At 37.9% G+C, this 14,833-nt stretch overlaps 1 protein-coding gene across 4 annotated transcripts in view; it reads left to right on the forward strand.

The window, feature by feature from the left end:
* Window positions 1-14,833, forward strand: part of Oseg1 (intraflagellar transport protein Oseg1) — a 540,669-nt gene that overhangs the window by 276,595 nt on the left and 249,241 nt on the right. The gene's annotated exons all lie outside the window — the stretch shown is intronic.

Raw genomic sequence — 14,833 nt, forward strand, 5'->3', positions numbered from 1 at the left:
TGACGTTCTAGAGCAGATATCATCTTTTAAGGGAATAAAAGTGATATTGTTGTACACTTTGGAACTAATGACATTAAGAGTAAGAGATCTGTAGATTTACTCAAAAGTACAGATCAATGTGGGAAAAAAAAATCACGAGGTAGGGAGAAAGAATGTGAGAGTGTCTGCAATTCTGCCCACACACGATAGGAGGGAGTATATGATGAGAGCCTTCTCGACCCTGGAGAGATTGAGCAAGGCTCAAGGGGTAGAATTTTTTTCAGCCTGGTCTGTGCTTGTTGACAGGAGAGGCTGCTTCTACAGGAATGGGGTACACTTAAATAGAAAGGGTTCAAGAATATTTGCTGATGCTATCAAGGCAGTGTTAGGTGAGTCAGAAAACTGCTAGCTTGGGGGGGGGGATACAAGGACTAATAGATTAACAGTAGCCACTGGCAGGGGTGAAAGTGATTCTTGCATTGCTTCTGTTGTAATGAGCAGCAGCCTGGAAAACAAGATGCAGGGTACTTCAGAGACTGCTGGGAGTCATTGCGGTACAAGTAAAAACATGGGTTCTGTTAGGGTACCTAATAATAGGAACAGGTGCATGTATACTTGCGTGTACACCAATGCTTGGAGTTTGGTAAATGAATTTGATGAATTTGAGGTATTGCTCAAAATATCAAAGGCAGATATTGTTGGGATATCAGAGACGTGGTATCACACAGATATAAGGAAGGCAGAACTGGAATTTGGAGAGTACAATGTGTACAGAAAGGAAGGGAGGAGGGGTTATGCTATTAGTTAAGAAACACATCAAATCCAAGGAAGTGAAGCCAGTTGACGTGTCGAGTCAGTTTGGTGTAACATAAGCATTGGGAGATCAAAATTGAGAGTAGGAGTATGTAATAGGCCTAATAACTGATGAGTATAATAAGAAACTGTACAGGGAAATAGAGTGGGCCAGTACATCAGAGAGTCTTATAATGGGGAATTTTAATTTCCCAGATATTGACTGGAATTTGTGGGTTGGTCATTCACACACTAGCAAGGCTTTTGTGGATTTATTGGATGATTGATTTCTACATCAGCATGTTCGGGAGGCAACTAGAGGGATTAATACTCTTGATCTGATTATCAGTAGCGGTTCTTCATGCATCAAGAATCTGCAGATAAAGGAACCACTAGGTGGCAGTGATCACAGTGTGGTGAAGTGGGATTTACTCAAAGAGGTAACTACCATTAGGGGTAAAGGGAAGGGTTATTGCTTTCGTAAAGGCGACTACGATGGACTGAGACAGTATTTAAATTCTATACAGTGGGACCAACTGGTGATGTTACCAACATCAAATTCAAAATGGGACGCATTCAAAGAGTTTATCTTGGAAGCTACTAGGCTTTACATACCAACTAAGAAATATTGTTCAAGGTTTAGGCCTAAATGGATGTTGAACTAATGAGACATGTGGCAGAGAAGAAAAATGCATGGGATACATATAAATTAATGGGAGACATGGAAGCCTATGATAGATAAGCTGGTCTGTAAAAAAGTCACAAAGGAGATAAGGCAGGTTATGAGAAATCCTTGGCAAAGGTTGCAAAAAAAACCAGAAAAGAGTTCTTTACCTAGGTAAACTCTAGAAGGAAAGGGATGAATCAGATTGGTCTACTGGATATTGATGGTTCAACTATTGATGATTCTGTTCAGGTGGTTAACAAACTAAATGAGTATTTTGCATCTACATTCACGCATGAGGAGTTATTCAGGAAGGGGAATGCCAGAGGTGAAGTATAAACTCTCGCAGTGAGGTAGTTGATTTTGTAATAACTGAGAGGAAAGCGTAAGAGAAATTGTTGAGGATAAATTTAAAAAAGGCACCTGGGGTGGATGGGATCTATCCAGTTATATTAAAGGAGGCAGCAAAGGAAGTAAGCAAACCCTTAGCCATAATTATGAGAGCTTCTTTGGACTCAGGGGAGGTATCCATAGACTGGAGATGTGCAAATGTGACCCCAATTCACAAAGGAGGATCAAAGGCTGAAACAAGTAATTATGGACCTGTGAGTTTAACTTCTGTTCCAGGAAAATTAATGGAGGCACTGGTTAAAGAAGCACTGCATGATCATCTAGACAAGACTTCCGTTATAGCTTGTACACAGCATGGTTTTTTTTTAAGGGAAAGTCTTGCTTGACCAATTTGATTGGATACTATGATGCAGTCACAAAAGAACTGAATGCAGGGAATTACTTTGATATTATATATTTGGATCTTAGAAAGGCTTTTGATACTGTTGCAGATGGAAGACTGCTGCACAAATTAGAGCAGTCTGGCATTGGAGGCAAATTGCTGCTATGGATAAAGGGATGGTTGAGGTGGAGAAGACAGAGAGAGAGAGAGAGAGAGAGAGAGAGAGAGAGAGAGAGAGAGAGAGAGAGAGAGAGAGAGAGAGAGAGAGAGAGAGAGAGGTAATCAATGGACACTGCTCATTGTGGACTAATGTTATTAGTGGAGTCCCTGAGGGTTCAGTGTTAGGTCCATTGTTGTTTGCTGTATTTATAAATGATATTGATGATGGTACATCATCAATATCATCAAGTTTAATGTCCAAGTTTGCAGATGGACACTACTGACAGTATGCTGCTGAAACAGGATCTAGAAAGGTTGAGGAGATGGTCTGAGAGGTGGCAAATGAAGTTTAACATTGACAAATGTAAAGTACTATATATGGGAAACAGCAACCCCAGAGCAATGTATTAACTCTGTGGTACTACACTGACAGTGGTAGAGAATGAAAAGGACCTTAGGGTAATTGTGCAGGCAGATATGAAGTTCTCTGAGCAGTGCAGACGGGCTGTAAGAGTAGCTCATTGTGTCTTGTCAGTGATATACAGGAATTTTTCTAGCAGGGATAAGGAGGTGATTATTCCCTTGCACAAGGCAATGGTTAGGCCTCACCTTGAGTAGAGTACTGTATACATATCTGGAGGCCTCATTTCAAGAAGGATGTATAGCTGCTGGAACTAGTACAGAGAAGGGGAACAAGATTAGTGAATGGAACAAAGGGTTGCCTTACGAAGAAGGGCTTAAGGTTTGCAAATTACAGTGTCTGGAGGTTAGGCACCTGCAAGGCGATCTGATTGAGGTGTATAAAGCCTTAAATGGTTTGAGCATGCTCAGTGCTGATGGGATTCTTCCTCTTGCTCAGAATAATCACCTGAGAGGGCATAAATTCAAATTGAGGAAAGACAGATGTAGGATAGATGTGTGGAAATTTGCCTTTAGCCAGCAGGTAGTTGGTTGGTGGATCAGAGTTCCATCCCTTGTTGTAGAAGTTGATAGCCTAATAAACTTAAGTCTCAGCTGGACAGGTATTTCGAACGAATGGGGGGGTGAAATGGGAGTGGTTTTTTTTGGCTGATGTTGCATAAGCTTTCTTTCTTGCATCATATGCTCTAATAATGCTAATTAAGATGTTTCAGATTGCAATTTGTGTGCTAAGATATTATTTATGTTTGTCTGTGAAATTATGTTGCCCTCTGCAGAAAATTTGCCAAAGAAGTTAATAATCATTTGCTTGGAATGCTTTAATTGTTTATTTCAATTCAAATTATTGTATACACGTTATATATAGCCTACGTATCCAACTACTGTAGGCAGTTTAAAAGAGCAGACATGTTTTCAGTTGGCTTTGGTGATTAACTGAAGGGGATTAAGATTAGGTGTCTGGTTGACATAATTTTTGCTTAAAATATTTTAAATTTAATTTCTGTAATTTTTAAATTTTGTTTCAGTAATTTTGTGAAATTAATTTCTAAAATATTTTGTAAATTTAATTCCTAACTTTTCTAAAGTATTTCTGCTAAGTTAAAATTCTTTCCAGTAACTTCAGTAGCTTAATTTTAACTTCACTAGTGAATAAATGTTTGGTAACAGTTTAATTTCTGTAATACAGCAGGTCCCCGTTGTAACCCAGTTCACTTTTAGCTAATTCGATATAACTCTGTTCTTATATTATAACCCGTATCTGACTATAACGCTGTCACAGATCACTATAATGCTCTTTTACAAATTGCATTTTTGGCATATTTAGCGAAATTGTTTTATTTGATGGAGCCGATTGCTTGAAAATGAATAGCAAAACAGCATTAAAAAATTTCCCACGCCGACTTGAGAAATTTTCCCACGCTCAGTGAAATTTTCTCGCACGCTAATTTAATTGCAGTACAGTGACTTGTTTCGAATTCCACGATCAACATTTTAAAAAATGATCAAGTATATTGCTTGTAATATTTGCGTTATATGCATTTATCCGAAGTCTGGTCATCACTCGGTACAGTATTAGACATTGTGCATAACGGAAAGTTTACTTGAACATTGTATCTTAATTAATGCAATCAATGCAGTTACATTTTCGAAGAGTTAATAATGGCCGATAAGAATGAAAAATCAACGTCTGGGCGCAGTACGAAGACTATAAATGTAAGAAAAAGACTGAATTTGAAAATTAAATTAGACGTTTTGAAGCGAATCAATTCCCATCAACGACAAGCGGATGTGTGCCATAATTTAGGAGTTTGCAAGTTTAACTGTAAGAACAATTATAAAAAAATAAAGAATTAATTTTAGCAGTGGGAAAGATAGCTGTTCCATTGCAAGCAACTAGAGCTAGGCCGGTTATTAGGATTAAAATGGAAAGACTTTAACTAATTTTATGGAAGATAATATCCAATGCAGAATTCAGTTAAGTTAAATATATAAAAAAAAAAAAAAAAAAAAAAGAGAGAGAGATTAGCCAATATGATGATCTGAAGAAAACTCACCTAAAGAGAAAAAAAAAAAAAAATGTGGAACCATTTAAAACTGGTAACGGCTTCTCCCTAGATTTAAAATCTAGGGAGAAGCCGCAAGTGCAGATCAAGGAGCCGAAACTTTCAAAAAAGAACTTGTTAAAATTATTGAAGAGAGATATTGTGTGTTATACTTCTCAACAAGTTTATAACATAGATGAAGCAGGACTTTTGTGGAAACGAATGCCTAAAAGAAGTTTCATATTGAAAGAAGGAAAAAACATGCCAGGTTTCGAAGCGGTGAAGGTTCGGGTGACTTTATTGTTGGGTGGTAACGCTGTGGGGGATTTAAAATTAATACCCCTTTTAGTTTATTTAGAAGAGGGCCAAAGTTCAACCCAAAATCGACACATTTTTGATGATTAATTCATCAATTAAATTAAATCAATTAAAATTAATTTAGATCAATTAAATTCAGGATTTTAATTGGAATTTTAAGTTTAATTTTGATATTTAAGTAGTTACCACATAATTATATACATATGTAATGCAGAATATTTTATATGTACAAATATTTGAATATTAAATATTTTGACCGACATTTGTGCATCTTTTCACTACCATTTATTATTGATTAGGAAATATCCTATGGCAACGACCGCAACTTACAAATACATATGTTACTTTATGGGAATGCAGAGCTTGCTTAGCGCGGATTCACTTAGTGCTCTGTTTTTACGGAACAAATTATCAGCGTTAAGCGGGGGTCACCTGTACTTTGTTATTTAAATACTGGACTATATTTTAAATTTAAATTTTATAATCTTTCTTAAGTTCAAATTTTGCCTAAATAATGGTTTGAGATAAATTTTCAATACATAATGCAAAGACTTCATAACTTTCCCAGAAATGCTTGTGGGAATTTCTGATGTGAGTCATGAGTTCATTAAATATATAGCTTGTGGTACATATTCTAAAGTTGGGCTAGTAGATAAAACAAGCCCAGCTGACAATTCTTTTCTTTGCACCTGATGTAAGGAATGTGCTGATCTCAAATTAAAACTGTGCATTGAAGAATTTTGATCACTAAAGAAACAGTTGCTTGCCCTGGAAAGTAAAATTGAACTGGGGTACCATGAGGGACTCCAGTGTCTCATGATCTGCCATGTGATGCATTCCAGTTTAGGTCCCAGAACAGAATAGTCAAGTGCATACTGCTCTGGTTGAAGATTTAGTTTTATTGGGAGACTCCAATGAAAATGGGTAACATTTTTCATAATAAAGATAGGTGAACCAGAACCAGGAACTGTTTTCAGGAGCAACCATTGATAATGTTACCAAGAAATTGTGAAATTTAAAGTGAAGTGAAGAGAGCATTATTCTTCATGTGGGGGACTAACAATGTTAAACAAACATGACGTGATTATTTGTTAGGTAGAATGAACCATGCTGAAAAAATGCCACAGCTTAGGTCAGAACATGTCTGCTATTCTGTCCAGACACAAAGATGGGATTATATGCTGAAAGCCTTGTTTAATCCTTGATTAACTCAAGACTTGAGGGACTGCAAGGCTTTAGGGGGTAAATTTTTATCAGCATGGCCTACACTTATAGGTAGAAGGAATCTATTTTGTAGAGATGGTATTCATTTGAATGAAGGAGGTGGTGAAAATTTTTTTTTTTTTTAACCTAGTATGATTGAGGATATCAGGGAAACTACTAGTTATAGGAGAGAAGGGTAATATAGGCATGCATTTATCTGATGATATGTGTCAAAGTAATACTTTCACATATGTCAAGAATTCTTGTTTGTTGCTGCAACAGCCAATATTAGCATGATGTTCTGAGGGTGGTAATGTTTCAAACGAGTAGGAAGATAAAGCTAGAGAAACAGCCTAAATAACTTCAAAGGGTGTGTTATGGTATTAAACGATAAAATAATTAGTATTAACTGTGTCTACATTAATGTCAGGAGTGTTGTCAATAAAATGGCTGAATTTGAACTCCTGATTAGGACAATTAATGCTGATATAATAGGGCTAACAGAAACTTGGTGCCACCTGAAATTGGGGATGATAAGTTCCACTATGGTATGTATAATGTATTTAGGAGAGAGAAGGAAGATAGACAAAAACAGCCTGGCACAAAAAAGCTTTTGCTGAGTCAGGTTATGCCTGCTAGTATAGAATCTGTAGTACAGATGTGCAGAAATTTGCCTTTAGCCAGTGAGTGATCGATTGCTGGAACATGCTGAAAGCAAGTGTATGAGCATAAGCTCATACACTTGCTTTCTTGCATCAAATGCCACTGCTGCTGCTACTACTACTACTACTACTACTACTACTACTACTACTATACCTGTCCAGCAATCAATCACTTACTGGTCACCTGTCACTCACTGGTCACTTCCACCTGTCATTGTGGAAGTTGATAGCTTAAATAAATTCAAGGAAGAACTAGACAAACTTTTGGAGGGGAATGGATAGGTTAAATGGAAAGTGTTTTTATTTTTTTTTGGCTGATGCTGTATAAGCTTGCTTTCTTGCATCATATGCCACTACTAATGCTAATCTATGTTGTGTGAGTTATTTGGAAGCAAAGGCATATAATGTTTTACACCTTTGTTTCGAACAAAAGTTTTATTGTGGTAATTATAAGAGGATTGTGAAAAGTATGACAGGAGTCTACATGTGGTGTGGCGCCCACACCACATGGAGGAATGCCGCCCCCTCTATGTTACCAGGCAGTACTAGGTGGTACATGACTCTCATCAACCGGTGCAATACCACCACTTTGCTTATTGGAGGCTTGAAGTGGTGGAACCCATGTTTAGTCACTAGAGCTAAGTTCCAGTCAACCCTTCCCCATCTCTTCTGTCATGCAGTGTGATTGATGACTTTTGAGGTTATTGGTGAGATCCAATATTTCTTACATTTCAAGGGTATAGCTCCAAAACTGCGTTCGCAGGCTGGCCGCTAATTAGTCCTCCAGACCGAACCTATTGGTAACTCTCTAGGAGGCTTCCGGATCAGCTAGTGTATAATCTTGCTACCTCTACTCTGCCAGATAGTGACTGGAGGGAGTCCGAGTAGTGTGTATGCGGGGAGCATTGTCGAGGCCACGTTATGTCAAGGATCTGGGTATATTCTTACCATGTGTATGCCATATCCAAAAATTTCATTACTTCATACAGCATGTCCCATCCACTTTTTCTTACTATTGAATACACCATGAATTGTCAAATTAATAGAGCAAGCTTAACTGCGAAAAGATCTAAACCTCCCAAGCACTTCCTAATTCATTTCACAAATATACGTGATCTCAATTCTAATCTCAACGATGTCCATTTCCACTTGCAGTCTGCCAAACCCCATGTACTTTTTCTGACAGAATCTCAGTTATCGGTTGATTCAACTACTGCTCATCTCAGATGCCCAAATTATTCACTGTATGATTCTTTTCGTCTCAAAGGTGGTACTTGTGCATATGTCCATTCTGATATTCCCTGTCAGAGACTTGGTAATTTGGAATCCTCTTTTCGATCTCCTCTGGCTTAAAATCTCCCTACCTCATTGTGTCAAATTCATCTGTTGTCTCTACTATCCTTCCAACTCCACTAATCACTTGGAGCTTTTTGACTTCCTCTCTTTGCAACTTGACTTTCTCCAGTCCAACTTTCCTAACAGTGAGGTAATTTTCCTTGGTGATTTTAATGTTCACAACTCCAGCTGGCTTCTGTTTTCTAGTCATACCGACTCAGCTGGTCGAGATGCTGAGGCTTTTGCAATTACTAATGACATTGCACAGATTGTTCATTTACCTACAAGAATACCGGACAATCCTAATTATACAGCCAATACGCTTGATCTTTTTCTCACAAACAACCCTTCTAAGTACACGTTGGAAGTGAGTGGTCCTTTAGGCACCTCAGATCACAACTTGGTGATTGTCTCTTCTCCAGTGGAGCCTTTATCTCATGGCTATTCCCAACCTCGTGTTTGGCATTACAAGAATGCAAAATGGAATGACCTGCGAGATTTCTTTTCTTCTTTTTCTTGGTCGGATTACTGTTTCAAAACTTCTGATGTCAATGTTTGCTCAGATCGTGTCAGTGAAATTATTCTTGTAGGAATGGAATCCTTTATCCCACACTCCACTTTAAAATCTCGTCCTTTATTTGCAGCCTTAGCACATTTATTGGAAAACCTTGGTTTTCCAATAAATGTGCTAAGCCTGTTCAAGAGAAGAATGTTGCATATCGTAATTGGCATGTTTCTAATTCTTCAGTTTCATTTTCTGCCTACACCAAAGCTCGCAACAATTGTAAAGCAGTTATTAATCAGTCCAAAATAGAGTTTGAACAGGCTAAGAGTAAAAAACTTGCTTCTTGCCCTAATGGTAGCCGAGCATTCTGGTCTCTTGCCAAAGCTATTGGCCGCAACTTTTGCCCATCTCTGCTCCCACCTCTGTCCAAACCAGATGGTTCTGTTGTCACTTAAGCCAAGGACAAAGCTGACCTGCTAGCATCCCATTTTTCTTTCAACTCACGCATTAACGATCTTGGTAAAACACTTCCCACTATTCCCAACAAGCTCCATTCAATGCCTCCTGTGGTCTTCTGTCAAAAGGATGTCAGAAGGATTTTGACGAATCTTGATGCTAAGAAAGCTCCAGGTCCTGATGGTATTTCTCCACTTGTTCTCAAAACCTGTGCTCCTGAATTTACTCCTATTCTTTGCTGCCTTTTTTCACTTTCCTATTCCAAAGGTGTTTTTCCTTCTGCTTGGAAATTTGCTCATATCCAGCCAGTTCCTAAAAAGGGTGACAAATCCCTCCCATCCAATTATCATCCCATTGCAATTACTTCTACTCTTTCTAAAGTAATGGAGAAATCAATTAACTGCCAAATTTTAAACTACCTAGAAACCTTCCATCTGATCAACGATAGCCAGTATGGATTCTGTCAGTGTCGATCCACTGGTGATATTCTGGCTTCTGTTACCCATTTATGGACTAATTCAATGGAAAGGTTTGAGATGTCAAGAGCAACTACTTGAAACACAAGTAGTTGTTCTTGACATCTCAAAGGCTTTCAATCGTGTTTGGCATAAAGGTCTTCTAAACAAGCTTCCATCTTATGGTTTGCCAACTGTTTTTAGTAATTGGTTATCCAGTTTTCTCTCTGATCGCTCACTGAGGGTGAGGATAGACAGCTCTCTGTCTTCTAACTTCTCCATTAATGCCGGTGTCCCCCAAGGTTCTTTACCTCTTGTATATTAATGACCTTCTTCCATTGACTGGAAATCCTATCCATAGTTTTGCCAATGATAGCACATTGCATTCCACTTTCCATTTTGAGAAACCTTGTTCTGCTCAATCAGCTTCAACTTCTCGAAAATCTGCTACCAATTCCTTAAATGCCGATCTTCAGGTAATTCTCCAGTGGGGCAAAAACAACTTAGTTGATTTCAACCCTTCTAAAACTCAGTCTTATCTTATATCTCGCAAAAAGGATTCTTCTGCTCCTATGCTTATCTTTAGTGACACTGATTTCTAGGCAATATGATATATCTCTTTTGGGGATTACTCTGACTTCTAATCTCTCTTGGCACAAGCACATTACAAATATTGCTTCTTCTGCATCTAAAAAACTTGGTTTTCTCTTTCGCTCTCGCCTTTACTTTTCTTCCAAACAGCTGCTCACTCTGTATAAATCGCAAATCCGCCCTGCCATGGAATATTGTTCCCACATCTGGGGCGATGCCCCCAAAACCTCTCTCAGGCTTCTTGATTCCATTCAGAAGAGGGCAGTTAGTTTAATTAATGATTCATCTCTAACAGAGTCTCTGCACTCACTGTCTCATAGACGTACTGTTTCTGCTGCATGCCTCTTCTACAGATACTTCCAGAAATTCTATTCATTTCTATTCAAAATTATTAAAAATTTAATTTTAATTTTCCACCCCATTGCTTAAGTGATTTAAAATAATAATTAACAATTATTATTTTAAGTCACTTATTATTAATTTTTAAAATAATCTTTTATAATATTTTGTTGAGATTTGTAATAAGAATTTATAATTTAATAGCCTTTAGTGTCGGTGCTCCTAAATATTCAGTGCCTGGGTGCAATGTACCCTTTGCACCCCCGGTCAGCACGACTCATTTGGAGAATAATAAAATTCACTTGACCATCCTCTCCAATACTCTGTTAGAATGAGAAAGATCCATCTGCACCTAAGGAAATTGCCAATGCGCTAGCACAATCATTCTATACAATATCTGCTTCTGTTTCCTACTCCATCTCCTTTCAGCGCATCAAGGCATATGCAGAACACCACAAAATTAACTTCTCCACACAGCTCTCACTTCCATACAATCAACCGTTTAATTTAACAGAACTCAAGGAATCCTTAAATAAATCTTCAAATAGTGCTGCTGGCCCAGATGACATACATTACATCATGCTAAAACAATTACTTGTAGAGGACTTACATACCCTGCTGATCTTCTATAACCAGATATTCTCAGAAAATGCTTATCCACTTTCCTGGCGTCATTCTTTCATACTTGCCATACCAAAACCAGGCAAAGACGGTTCTTTGGTTAAAAATTATAGGCCAATATCTGTCATAAGCTGCATGGGGAAAATTTTTGAAAGAATGGTACGTGCAAGGCTTACCTGGATCTTAGAAGCAGAGAATCTTTTAACAGATCATCAGAGTGGCTTTCGTAAGAATAGATCCACTCTTGATGTCCTTATCAAAGCTGAATAGAATATTCGCAATGCCTTTGTCATGAAGCAACATCTAGTCATGGTCAGTTTAGATATTGAAAAGGCATTTGATACTACCTGGTGACATGGTATTATTATGAACCTCTATCACCTGGGACTAAGGGGTCATCTCTCTCAGATAATTCAGAATTTCCTATGCCACCACTCTTTTCAGTTCTGCTATCAGAATGTACTGTCTACACCCCATATTCAGGAAGAAGGAATACCACAGGGATCTATACTCAGCACAACATTACAGTAAACCCCTGCTATTCGCGGGGGTTACGTTCCTGAGAAATGTCGCGAATACCAAAAACACGAATACTGAGTTATGTGGCTCCCATAGTAATAAAGGGGTTCCGTTCCAAAGTATGAAATATATAAGAAAAACTAGTCTAAAATGTTGTCTATTTATGTATTATATGTACCTTCATAATATGACTATGTACATAGACAGTACATAGTGAAATGCAAGCATATGGCATCGAAATGAAAATAAGAAACAATTTAATATTAAATGTAATATTTATTAGAAATTTCAAACCAGCGCCTTTGCTAGCTAAAAAACTTATCCCACCAGTGCTATCACCAGTTTCGCTAAAGTGTTGATAAAGGAGTTTTGCCTTTTCAGGAATGATGAGTGAACTTAATGGAATTTTATTTTGAGTTCAGTCTTCTCTCCACAGATTTAAAGCTTTTTTCATATTTTCTAATTTAACATCACGAGTTACAGAGCAAATTTTTGAAGCAATTAGCGCGTTTTCACGGATACTACGGCGGATTTTTTTCTTCCGATTTTTTGATTGATCGTACCATTGACTCATTGATTTTATAATGTTTTGCCACTGAGGAGACACTTTCATCATTAGAAATTTTGTCTAATAACTCAATTTTATTTGCTAATGTCATCACCTTTCATATTTTCACATTTCTCTTGTTATTCGTAGCCATATTTTTGTACGGGTTAGAAAGAACTTGTCCACATTAAAGTCATTTTCTTCCGTTAACACACTCGAAAAAGTCTGTTTTTCAGTGCAAAATGGTAGATTTATCACTTTTGTAAGCATATCAATTTATAATTTTATTCAATTTTTAAGCATATAAATTAAAAGCAAACGATGAAACCTTCCACGACAAGCACATAACACATACTGAACAAGGATTAGCGAGAAATATCTACGATCGCGATTTTGTCACCACTCTCCCCCCCCCACCCACTTAGTGCTATTTTGACCCAGAAAGATAATTTTAGCCCCACCCATGTTTTTTTATGGCGGAAAATGTTCACGGTGCTTTAAAATTCACATTTTTTTAGGTTTCATTTTACATTAAATAAGCGACTGTGAATACGCGAAACCGTGAATACAGATACCGCGAATAGCAGGGGTTTACTGTATTTGCAATTCGATTCAACAGCATAACCAAAGACATCCCCAAAACTCTGGCGGCTTATATGTACGCAGATGACCTCACCATCTCCTGCCAGTCGCAAAGCATGAACACGATTGAATGTCAACTCCAACTTGCTATTATCAGAATTGAATCCTGGATGTCACACAAATGGATATCGACTAGCTGAACAGAAGTCTACCACCACTCATTTTTGTAAGCAGCGTACTCTCTGCTCCCATCCCAAACTACAGCTAAACAATAGTTTGATACCAGTTTCTGGGCCTGATATTAGATAGTAAGCGTAACTTCCAAGCTCATATCACATCTACAAACTACTTGTCTAAAACAGTTGAACATGCCTCGGTCAGTCTCATCCATGTCATGGGGAGCTGATAGGTACTCCTTACTGATCTGGTCACGCTTAGATTTTGGTTATCCCATATATGACTCAGCTAAGAAAAGCACATTAGGGGTGCTCTGAGGACTGTGCTGGGAGCATTCAGGACTTCTTCAGTGCAAAGTCTTTATATTATTGCTTTATCACCCTCGGGTGGAATTCTTTCTGTAAGAATAAGCCATATGAAAATCGACCTGCCTCACTCTGGATCAAAGATCTTATTCATAGTCGGAATATCAATTTAGCTGATATTTTTCAGAACACAGCTGCACCTGTTCCACCCTGGACATATGTTTCCGACTCCCATGATACACATTTTATCCAGTGGGGGAAGAATGTCATACCTCCCTACCATATCAGACAGTTGCACTCTGCTCATGCTATTCTTAACTCCCATGCCTGTAACATATATACCGATGGATCGAAAACTGACAGTATGGTAGGTGCTGCAGTATGGTAGGTAGCTGTTTTTCCTTCGTGTACAATTACAGCCACACTACCATTAGCATGCAGTCTTCACTGCTGAACTTTATGCCATCAAGTTAGCACTTGGTAAGATTATTGAACTTTCCATCTCACCTGCAATAATTTATACTGATTCCCTCAGTGTTATCTATGCCATAAGGAAGAATTTCTCCTCTTCTCATCCTACATTGAAACATATTCATTCCTAGCTATTCTCCTGTAATGTGTCCAATTATCAATCAGCTTTTGCTGGATCCATTTTCATTTTCCAGAAGGCCATTCTGGCATATGAAAGTGTGGACTTTGTCACTAAACATCCTCAACCCACTCCCTCACAACATCCTCAGGTTCCTTACACTGACTATAAGCCTGTTGTTCATAAAGCATGTTATGACAACTGGTCACAGATCTGGAAAAGGAATACTTTACCAGCTAAAACAAGAACCAAAGCTGTCACTCTTTGGCTTCCGACAAAACAGACAAGAGGAAGTGGTGTTGGCAAGGCTGAGAATTGGACATATGCATCATATCCATCTCTACCTGTTATTAGGAGAAAACCCACCCCGGTGCTCATCCTGTAACTGTCAGCTTACGGTCTGCCATTTTCTGGTTGATTGAATATAATTCAAACCATCTGGTCACACTTTTCAATCAGTTTCCAGGCTTAACATATCACATGATTTATATCATATCCTAGGAAAGGATGCAAATATTGAAGAACTTTTAATATACTTAAAATGTAATAACATTTTAAGTATATTCAAATTTGATTACGCCTATACAAGAGTATATAATTTAACAACTATAAGGATATGGTCATGCAATTAAACAATGAATAGACACAATTTGGCTTCAGTAGCCCTTGTGTCATTAAATCCAATAACAACAACTGTTTTCAGTAATGGGGAACATCATTGTAAACTGTAAGCTGGCCAGACAAAATATACAGTAGCTACATTCAGCTCATGCATCATCAAGTTCACACAGCTTTCAAATATATACTAATGGTTCCACATTTGATACATCTGTAGGTGCT

Source organism: Mastigoproctus giganteus, chromosome 13, assembly GCF_048544385.1.
Source record: "Mastigoproctus giganteus isolate SK-2022 chromosome 13, ASM4854438v1, whole genome shotgun sequence".
Classification (NCBI taxonomy): domain Eukaryota; kingdom Metazoa; phylum Arthropoda; class Arachnida; order Uropygi; family Thelyphonidae; genus Mastigoproctus; species Mastigoproctus giganteus.